The sequence below is a fragment of the Vicia villosa genome, linkage group LG7, assembly GCF_029867415.1.
Source record: "Vicia villosa cultivar HV-30 ecotype Madison, WI linkage group LG7, Vvil1.0, whole genome shotgun sequence".
NCBI lineage: Eukaryota > Viridiplantae > Streptophyta > Magnoliopsida > Fabales > Fabaceae > Vicia > Vicia villosa.
The window spans coordinates 75823522-75832285 of NC_081186.1; the positions used below are offsets into that span (position 1 = coordinate 75823522).

The window sequence follows — 8764 nt, forward strand, 5'->3', positions numbered from 1 at the left end:
GTGAATCTGGGTGAGTTCATCAAAGCCATGACTCGGACATTTTCTCAACATTGACTTATACCTTTCCCATGCTTCATTAAGAGTTTCATTCACACCTTGAGAGAACACTAAAATTGCTGTTTTTGCTTCAAGCAACCTTGACTGAGGAAAGAACCTATCAAGAAACTTTTCTTCTAACTCATTCCAATTTGTCATGGTTTGAGTAGGTTGATCAAGGTACCAATCCTTTGCTTTACCAATCAATGAGTGAGGAAATAATCTTTTAAACACTTGCTCTTCCTCTCTTTCAGGTGCTCCAACTGCTCCGGCAATTTCATAGAACTTTGTCAAGTGTGTATATGGGTCCTCATGATCAAGTCCTGCAAAGGGACTAGCATAAAGTAGCTGAAGAATGCCAGTCTTCATTTCAGAATTTCTTGCATTGTTGTCATTTCGTGCAAACTGGGCTGCTCTTCTTGGACTGTTAGCACATGGTGCTCTAGGTGGTGGTTGTGGTGGTGGTGGTGGGTCCTGGTCTCCATTCCCTGCCATCTCTTCTTCTATAACTTGTGGTGCTGATGAAGTAGTTGCTTCTTGGGCTAATCTTCGTTCTTTGGCTAGTTTCCTTCTTCTTCTGGTTTTACTGTTCAATCTCCTTACGATTCTTTCAATTTCTGGATCAAAAAGAAGCTGATTTGCTGGGACACTCCCACGCATAAACCAGAGCTGAAACACTAACCAAAAAGTGAGCAAAGACTAGGTAATAATAATAATATTTATACTCAAAACACACAAAAACTATTGCTATGCTTATAATATCTTAACGCCAATCCCCGGCAACGGCGCCATTTTGTTAGAAAGTATAGGATAAGTATTTTTAGTATCGTCTCCTCAGGGATTGATGCGATATTATCGCCGTTCTACAGCTTAGTGTATTTTGAGTTAAGGCTCTGGATGTTTTTAGTATCATGAAAGATAAATAGCATTAAAAGAAATTAAAGACAATAAATTCGGGTTTAAAAACGGTTTGGTAAAACTGTGTCAAGATTAGTGTTCATTAGTTTGCTTCATATGTACTCTAAAGATTATATATATGAACCTATTCATGATTAATACAATCACGTATCCTCTCGATACTGTTTATCTCTAAAGCAATATCGTGATTATTATCATATTCACCGTCAAATGATCTCTCATGCCGACAATCAACATGATAATCTTAAAAGCTTGATACTTGTGAATATCAACTCACAAATCTATCTCTAGAGTTTGTTTATTGACAGATGAATATCTTTTAGGTCTAGCTTTGAAACATATCTCTCAATAATGATCCAAAACAACAAATGAAACATAAATAACAAGATATCCACCATGTATTAATCATTAACCAAGTTCATACATAATAGATCAAAGAAAGTACATATTTACAAACTAACTACCTCTAATCTTGACACAAGATGGAACTTAGCCCTCCATATCCATGGAAGCTCTAACAACAAGCAGCAAACCAAGATTTAGTGACATCAAACTCAAGAAGATCAAAGAAAGATGTTTGGAAATCTTGATTTTCTCTTAAAAATGGTTTTTCTCTTCTTCTCTTGCCCTAGCTTTTTTCCAAAGTGTGTGTTATGATAAGAACCAACTCAAAACACCTTTTTCATCAATTTTATGTGGCTAGGAAGAAAAGTTGAAAAAGTAGGTCCGCTGAGCAGAGCGGGTCCGTTGAGCGGAGCAGTAAAAATATCTGTTTTGTCTTCAAGGTCCGCTGAGCGGAGAGGGTCCGCTGAGCGGAGGTAAATTTTCTGCTCATCCCTGCCTGGGTCTGCTTCAGCTCCGCTGAGCGGACCTCCTTGCACAAATCTTCTTCTTTTTTCATTCCACCCTCATTGCAAGCTTGCTTTGATCATTCTTCTCATTCCATCTTGCCCAAAAGTTGTTAAAACCTAAAGAAAAACATTACAAGAGTTAATAAAATAACTTAATTTAGAAAATAAACACAAAGTTATTTATTTACATACTATTATATCAAAAAGTAATCAAATTTGGCACAAGAGTTTCAGAAATACCACAAAACTTATGTACAAACTATGCACAAATGGGATTCTAACAGCTACTAGGTCATCTAACATATCATGCATCATTAATCAATAAATATGGCTTAGGATCAAAGATCATGGAAAGTGTGGTGTATACTTCACTCAAAGAATGATTCATCTTGTTCTTATTTGAGTTTTGACCTGTGGATTAGGGTTTTATCATCAACTGAGGCGTAATTTGATTGATCCTCATTATCTCTCACAACATTCAAGTTGATTTTATTATCAATTCAAGGTTTGGATTCAGCTGATTACTAGTGGGGCAAGACATTTGCTTTAGATCTTATGCAAGAATTTGAGGCCTACAAGACGTTTATGGAATCATTTCTAATTTTGGAAACCAATAACTAAACTTTGACTTTTGGTCAAATTCAACCTGGAGGGTTTGACTTCTTGATCAGAAAGTCCACCATGAGCTACAGTTTCCATTTTAGTGCTATTGAGTCAAAGTTAAAGCTTAGAATTTCAAATAAATTTATATCGAAGGGAATGAATTACATTTGGATTATTACATTTTTAAGAAGCCAAAATATATACATATTCAAGTCACGATACAAAGCCATGTTCACTACAAAAAAAAAAACCCAATCCATACCCCATTACAGTATTTGTTGTTCATACCATATCCAAAAGTCCTATTCTACTACATGAGTCATAGTCCATTACTAAAAAAAAAACTTTTGATTACATCACAAAAAAAATACTTCGTAGTTTGACCGTAAACCTAAACTTCTAAACTTCCTTTTTCATCCCTCAACCCAATTCCACTTCACCTTCATTGTGTTACCACCTAGCCACATGATCAAGCAAATGCATGTCTTGATGGCTATTAAATCAACTGCACCATATACCTGCAACAATACATACATCACACAACCAAAATAGTCCACAAATAAGTTGAATCAACTAAAAGCATTTCCAAAATAAGAAATCAATTCCAACCTGCAGCCAAAAGCAACCATACAATACAATCCATGTCAATCCAAAACCAAATGCAATCCATACACATATTCATATCCATTTCTATTTGCAGCACTGCAACATTAATACCATACATGTTCAAGACATCCAATGGTCAATCAAGCCAAGTCAAAAGAATAGCAGACACGTTCAGACCCGGCAAAGCTCTCCATATGGTCGCCTTTAACCAGCTACATAATCCATGAGCCCGTGAGTTGAAAACGTCTATATGTCATCACCAAAGTCAGAACTGCTACCTGCACTAGCCATACAAAAATCTGTAGCACTCGAAATGATAAATCAAAAGCCATAACAGCATACCAAAACTCATTTAGCAGGGAATCTAATGGAACCTCTAACTACCATAAACATAATTGTTCCAGCAACAGCCAGACTCTTTAATATAACACATTCAATGCACTCATACTCATACATTTCAAAGTCATAACAAATTCCAAGTTTCAATTTAGTCTTACTAACCATTAACAAAATGACTAACATTTTTTTAGCATAACAGTACAATTTTTCAAATAGGATTTCACTAATAGACTCCCACACTAATTGTTTTCTACTAACTCAGCTTTACTAATTATAACAGAAAGCCTGCTAATTTTTAAATACAAAACTAATTCCCACAGTTTTGCTAACTCTATTAACTTCCTTAAACAAAACAACTAACCTACTAATTTCTAACTAACATAACTCACAGAAAATATATTCAGAAATCACTCTAACTGACAGTTTGTATTAGTACTACTAACTTTGATTTTAAACTAACTATAACTAACTTTTTCTAACAACCATAACAGAAAAACTAACAGAACATAACAGTTATAACTAACCATATCCTCACCATTCATTTTGCAACTAACTCCCTCCAATCTAACAGCCACAAATTCCCTTCTCTAACTGATTATTCATCTTCATCTCACCTATATAAATTTCAATCCTCACTCAAACACCTTCACAACATTCACCATTTTCTACATCTAATCCTCAACCTTCATCTTCTCCATCATCAAACTCAGTCAAAGTTTCTTCACCAACCTCTTTAGAGCATTGATCAAGCTCTGAAAGAGGTGAAGCATAGCATCACGCCTCAGCCCTGTCTGCAATTTGCAAGCCCCGGCTGAGCTTATTTCTCAGTTTCACTTCACTCTATTACAATGTATCGACATTAACCGAAACAACAAAGATCGTTCACGTATCGCAACAGAAACTCAAAAACTCAAAGAAGAAGAAGAGGAAGAAGAAGGAGAGGGATTCAGAAGATTACCTGCTTGAAGTTACCTCTGGTATTTTCTTTCCATACGCACAACTTGAAGAATCGCCACTATCGGTAAGCCTTAATCCCTCATTCTCGCATCTTTTCACGTTTCTTCGATGCTTAGTGGTAGTCTCATCTTCCCTGAGTAGAAGCCCTAACGTCTTGAGTTAGGATCCCATGTATATACCGTTTGATTTCACTATTAGGTGTTAGGGTTCGTGATTGGATCCGATTTAGAGCTTAGGGTTTGAATCTTCCCTTTTTCTGCTTTGAGATGATAAGGCATTTTTGACAAGAAATTAGAGTAGGATTTATTGTTTAGGGTGAGAAGGAGAGCGGGGATTGATGTCTGGTTAAGTGAGATGTCGCGCTCCGCCGCCTCCAGCGCGGCGGAGGCGATTCCCGGCGGCTTCCGTTTGAGAGAGATGAGAGAGGTACGATTGAGGGTTATTAAGATTAATTAAGGCAAATTGAGATTAATTGAAACTAGGACTTTGTAATTTAAATAAGGATTGCTTAAAAAAAATTGAATAATTAGGTTTAATCTGAGTTAAGGGTAATAGATCTGGATCAGTCTTTGGGCCTATACGAATTGTTACTGCCATACCCCCTACAGGCCCAACACCGTTTTTGAACATATTAAAAACCGGAAAATTAAACTTTGTACCCCTACGTGAAAAAAATTTGGACCTAAAAGAAAGTCTACAAAAATTTGGACCTAAAAACGGCAGAATCTGATGATCACAATCAAGACTGGTTCTTATAGGTTCAATGTTAATGGAGTTTATACCAAGATTATGCAAGCTAAACATGGATTAAGGCAACGGGATCCCCCCATGCTATTTGTCATAATGATGGAGTATTTGCATAGATAGTTTATAAAATGCAGATGGAAACATATTTTAAATATCATAGTAGATGCAAAGAACTAAGGTTGACTCATATGGCTTTTGCTGATGATGTTATGATGTTTTCAAGGGGTGACACAAAATCTGTGGAGCTCATGCTTAAAGTGTTTCAGCAGTTTTCTATGACCACTGGGTTGGTGGTGAACCCTAGGAAATGTAGTTTTTTTTTGTGGTGTGGGTGTTGATACCAGGGATCAAATCAGGGCCTTGACTACTTTCCAAGAAGGAAAACTACCATTCAAGTACCTTGGGGTTCCAATGACTAGCAAGAGGTTGGATATTCATTAGTACTCGCCCCTTATCGAGAAGATTGTTGCTAGGGTTACCCATTGGAGCAGTAAAATGTTGAGTTATGCAGGGAAAATTCAATAAGTGAAGAGTGTATGCTATGCTACTGCAAACTACTGGCTGCAATGTCTCCTGTTGCTGAAACACATTGTAAATCATATAAGTGCTATTTGCATGTCTTTTGTTTGGACAGGTGGAGCAGCCATAAAGAGAAAGAGTCTTGTGGCTTGGCACCGTGTCTATAAACCTCGTAAATATGGAGGATTGAATATGTTGGACTTGCAGTGCTGCAATGATGTTGCTTTGATGAAATTGTTTTGGAATTTGAGTAGGATAAAAGATAATCTTTGGGTGAGGTGGATTAGCAATTATTATATGAAAGGGCGAAGCATCATGGAAGTGGAGGAAAAAATGCATTATTCATGGATTTTCAAAGCCATTTTAAGACAAAGAGAGAAGGCCATGGGACTGCAAGAGTGGAATATGGTGCAGGTTTTCAAGACGAGAAAAGTCTACAAGCAAGTGATGGATACTGAAAATTCGGTTATGTGGTATAGGCTCTTTTGTGGTAATAGTGCGAGACCAAGAGCGTTGTTTACATTATGGATGGCTTGTCATGGTAAATTAGTCACAAGAAGCAAACTATTTCGCTTTGGTATGGTGGGATACTCCAACTGCTGCTTTTGTATGCAGGAGGAAACCATTGAACACATTCTATTTGAGTGCAATGAGACTAGCAAGATTTGGAAGCAAGTGTTACACTGGATGGGCATATATCAGGAACCAAAACCTTGGAATGATGAGCTGAGTTGGTTGATTCAAAATTGTAAGGGAAAATCTATTAGAGAAGAGATGCTTAAGCCAACCATGGCCGAAATCATTTATGGTGTATGGAACTATCGGAACTGTATTAGTTTTGGGACTGTTATAGATAGCACTAAGATTGGGGATGGTATTATAGACAAGTTTGTGTATCGTGGGTGGGGTAAGCTGAAACTTAGAGCACATATGGCCCAATTGATGATGTAGTCCTTGTTGGTTGGCTGGACCTTAAGGGGTCGCTTTGTACTGATTGGCTTTTTTGAATTATTACATCATTTATTTTGATTAAAAAAAATACACAAAAAATATGCTAGTTTGTTTGATTATTCTTTTTTTTTAAATTCTTTTAGTATCACTTCTATGCCATGTTGTGTGTAATTTTTTTGTATGATTGTGTCGTTTGATTTTTGACCTATAGCCATGACTATCCTTTACATACTCCAATTAGGATTTGTAGATGTGCCATGACAATACTAAGTAGAAATTCCCTTACAAAAACTCTATAATCATTAGGCTAGAATTAACATGATATTAGGATAAAATTTCCCTTTCTTTTCTTTTTCACCTTCAAAAACACTTAATAAATCCTCAAACTTCTTCCCTTAAAAAACAGCAACAAAATACATAAAATACTTAATAAATATTGATGAGAACCATGCTTTCATTTACACAATGGAGAGAAACGAGTGAGTGTATTCCCTAATCTTTTTCTTTTCCATTCGCACACTCACATGGTTCAAATCTAAGAGTTTAAACAAAGTATAGAGGTGGTGAGTGACCTGGTAGTGGGACTTGTTCATCACTAATCTACATAAAAAAATACAAACAAAAAAATTCTCTTCTCTCTTTCGCCTTCAGGGCTTTCTTTCCCTTAATTGGACATGTTACTTCCTTTCGATGGCAGACAGGTGTAGCGGGGAAAATCTGAGATCGAAGCCATTAATTGACTTAACCCATTAAAAAGCAAGAGTCGCCACCGCGCTTTATTGTTTCCAAAAGAAAATGGAAAAGAACGAAGAAAACCCAAAGTTTATTTTTAAAACAAAAAGAGATCTTAGGTACGGGTGTTGATTATACAAGGGGAAGGTTTTAAGCACCCCTCGTATTTGTGGTACTCCACATGAAACTTTTTAAAAATCCGTGTTTATTAAAAGAGATATTGTGTGCGAAAAGAAAGGTTTGTTTGAATTTTTAAAATAAGTTCGGCAAGACATTACATCTTGTTCCTACATACCTCCTCTATGCAATGGAGAAGTCAGAGCTAATGTAGTACCACTAAAAAGGGGAAAAGGTTTTTAAAAGGAATAAACGCTTTATCATCGTCGGAGAGAATACTCAGCCATTGATCTTGAGCATGAGAATAAATGAATTCTTTGCATCACAAATGAAAGAAGGGCTCCAACTTGGATGAAACTCAACGAGTATGCCACTAGCTCTCTCACGTAAAAAAGATCTCATTATATCAATCAATTCCGAAATCGTGGGGTATTGCAACTCACTACAACAATTAATCGTGTCTAAACTTTGAAAAAAAAGCCGCTAAGTGCAAAAAATATTTTTTAAGAAAGGTTTTAAAGAGATTGTAAACATAAGAAGATTTTGGAAAAAGGGAGAAGATTTTGAAAATCTAAGAAGGGACAAGAGATGAAGGGACTATCCTAGTGCATAAAATAAAAGCTAAGGAAAGAACGATCTAACCAAAAAGAAGCCGACACTTGACATTAAGAGTCAAGGTAGATTTCCCATCCTTTGGACTACCAATATTAAACCGACACATTACGACTTGGGGATCCAGATGAACTTATTAACTTTAGCACCACTTTGCATTAAGCACATTAAAATTCTGACAAAAATCGAGCAGAGTGACGGTTGTTTTCGGGTAAAATCCTTATCACGACGCCTTGGAATTAACCATCAAGGGCTTTACGAGGAAATACCAGCACACACAAACAGACAACAATCCAATGCCAGACAGACAAAATAACAGCAGAATAACAACAGCATAACAGGGTCCCGAGGTACTAAGTCCAACAAGTCCAGATCTCTAAAATGCTTAAGATAGTAACCAATAGTCCATAGGGCCTTATGTGTTTTTTAGATTTTAAGTTGTTTATTAATGTTTTAGCACAAAAATAGAGTATGGTCCAAGTGGACAAAAGGAAAATAGCGGAAACATAAACAAAGCGTCCAAATGGACAAATAGAAAATGGCGGAATATAAACGTCCAAATAGACAAAGAGAAAATGGCGGAAACATAAACATGATGAATAATAAAATAGAATATAAAGAGAAAAAATATAAAGAGCGATATAATAAAATGCGGAATTAAAGTCAATTGTTAGATGTTAAAGATAACCATCTTGAAGCTTGTCAAGTATGTTATCAAAGTTAGTAATGAAGATCGATGGTGAGTGAAGGATGTTCTCAGATTTAAAGTTAACGGA

At 36.3% G+C, this 8764-nt stretch overlaps 1 long non-coding RNA gene across 2 annotated transcripts; it reads right to left on the bottom strand.

Moving 5' to 3' along the window:
• Window positions 1-2525: 2525 nt before the first annotated feature.
• Window positions 2526-4793, bottom strand: LOC131620867 (uncharacterized). Of its 2 annotated transcripts, XR_009289337.1 has the most exons (3): window positions 4312-4787; window positions 3018-3292; window positions 2526-2926 (listed from the first exon to the last, which is right to left on the bottom strand). It is a non-coding gene; the product is annotated as an uncharacterized LOC131620867 (long non-coding RNA). The 2 variants fall into 2 exon arrangements; XR_009289336.1 differs by having other exon boundaries at window positions 2526-3292; window positions 4312-4793.
• Window positions 4794-8764: the final 3971 nt, after the last annotated feature.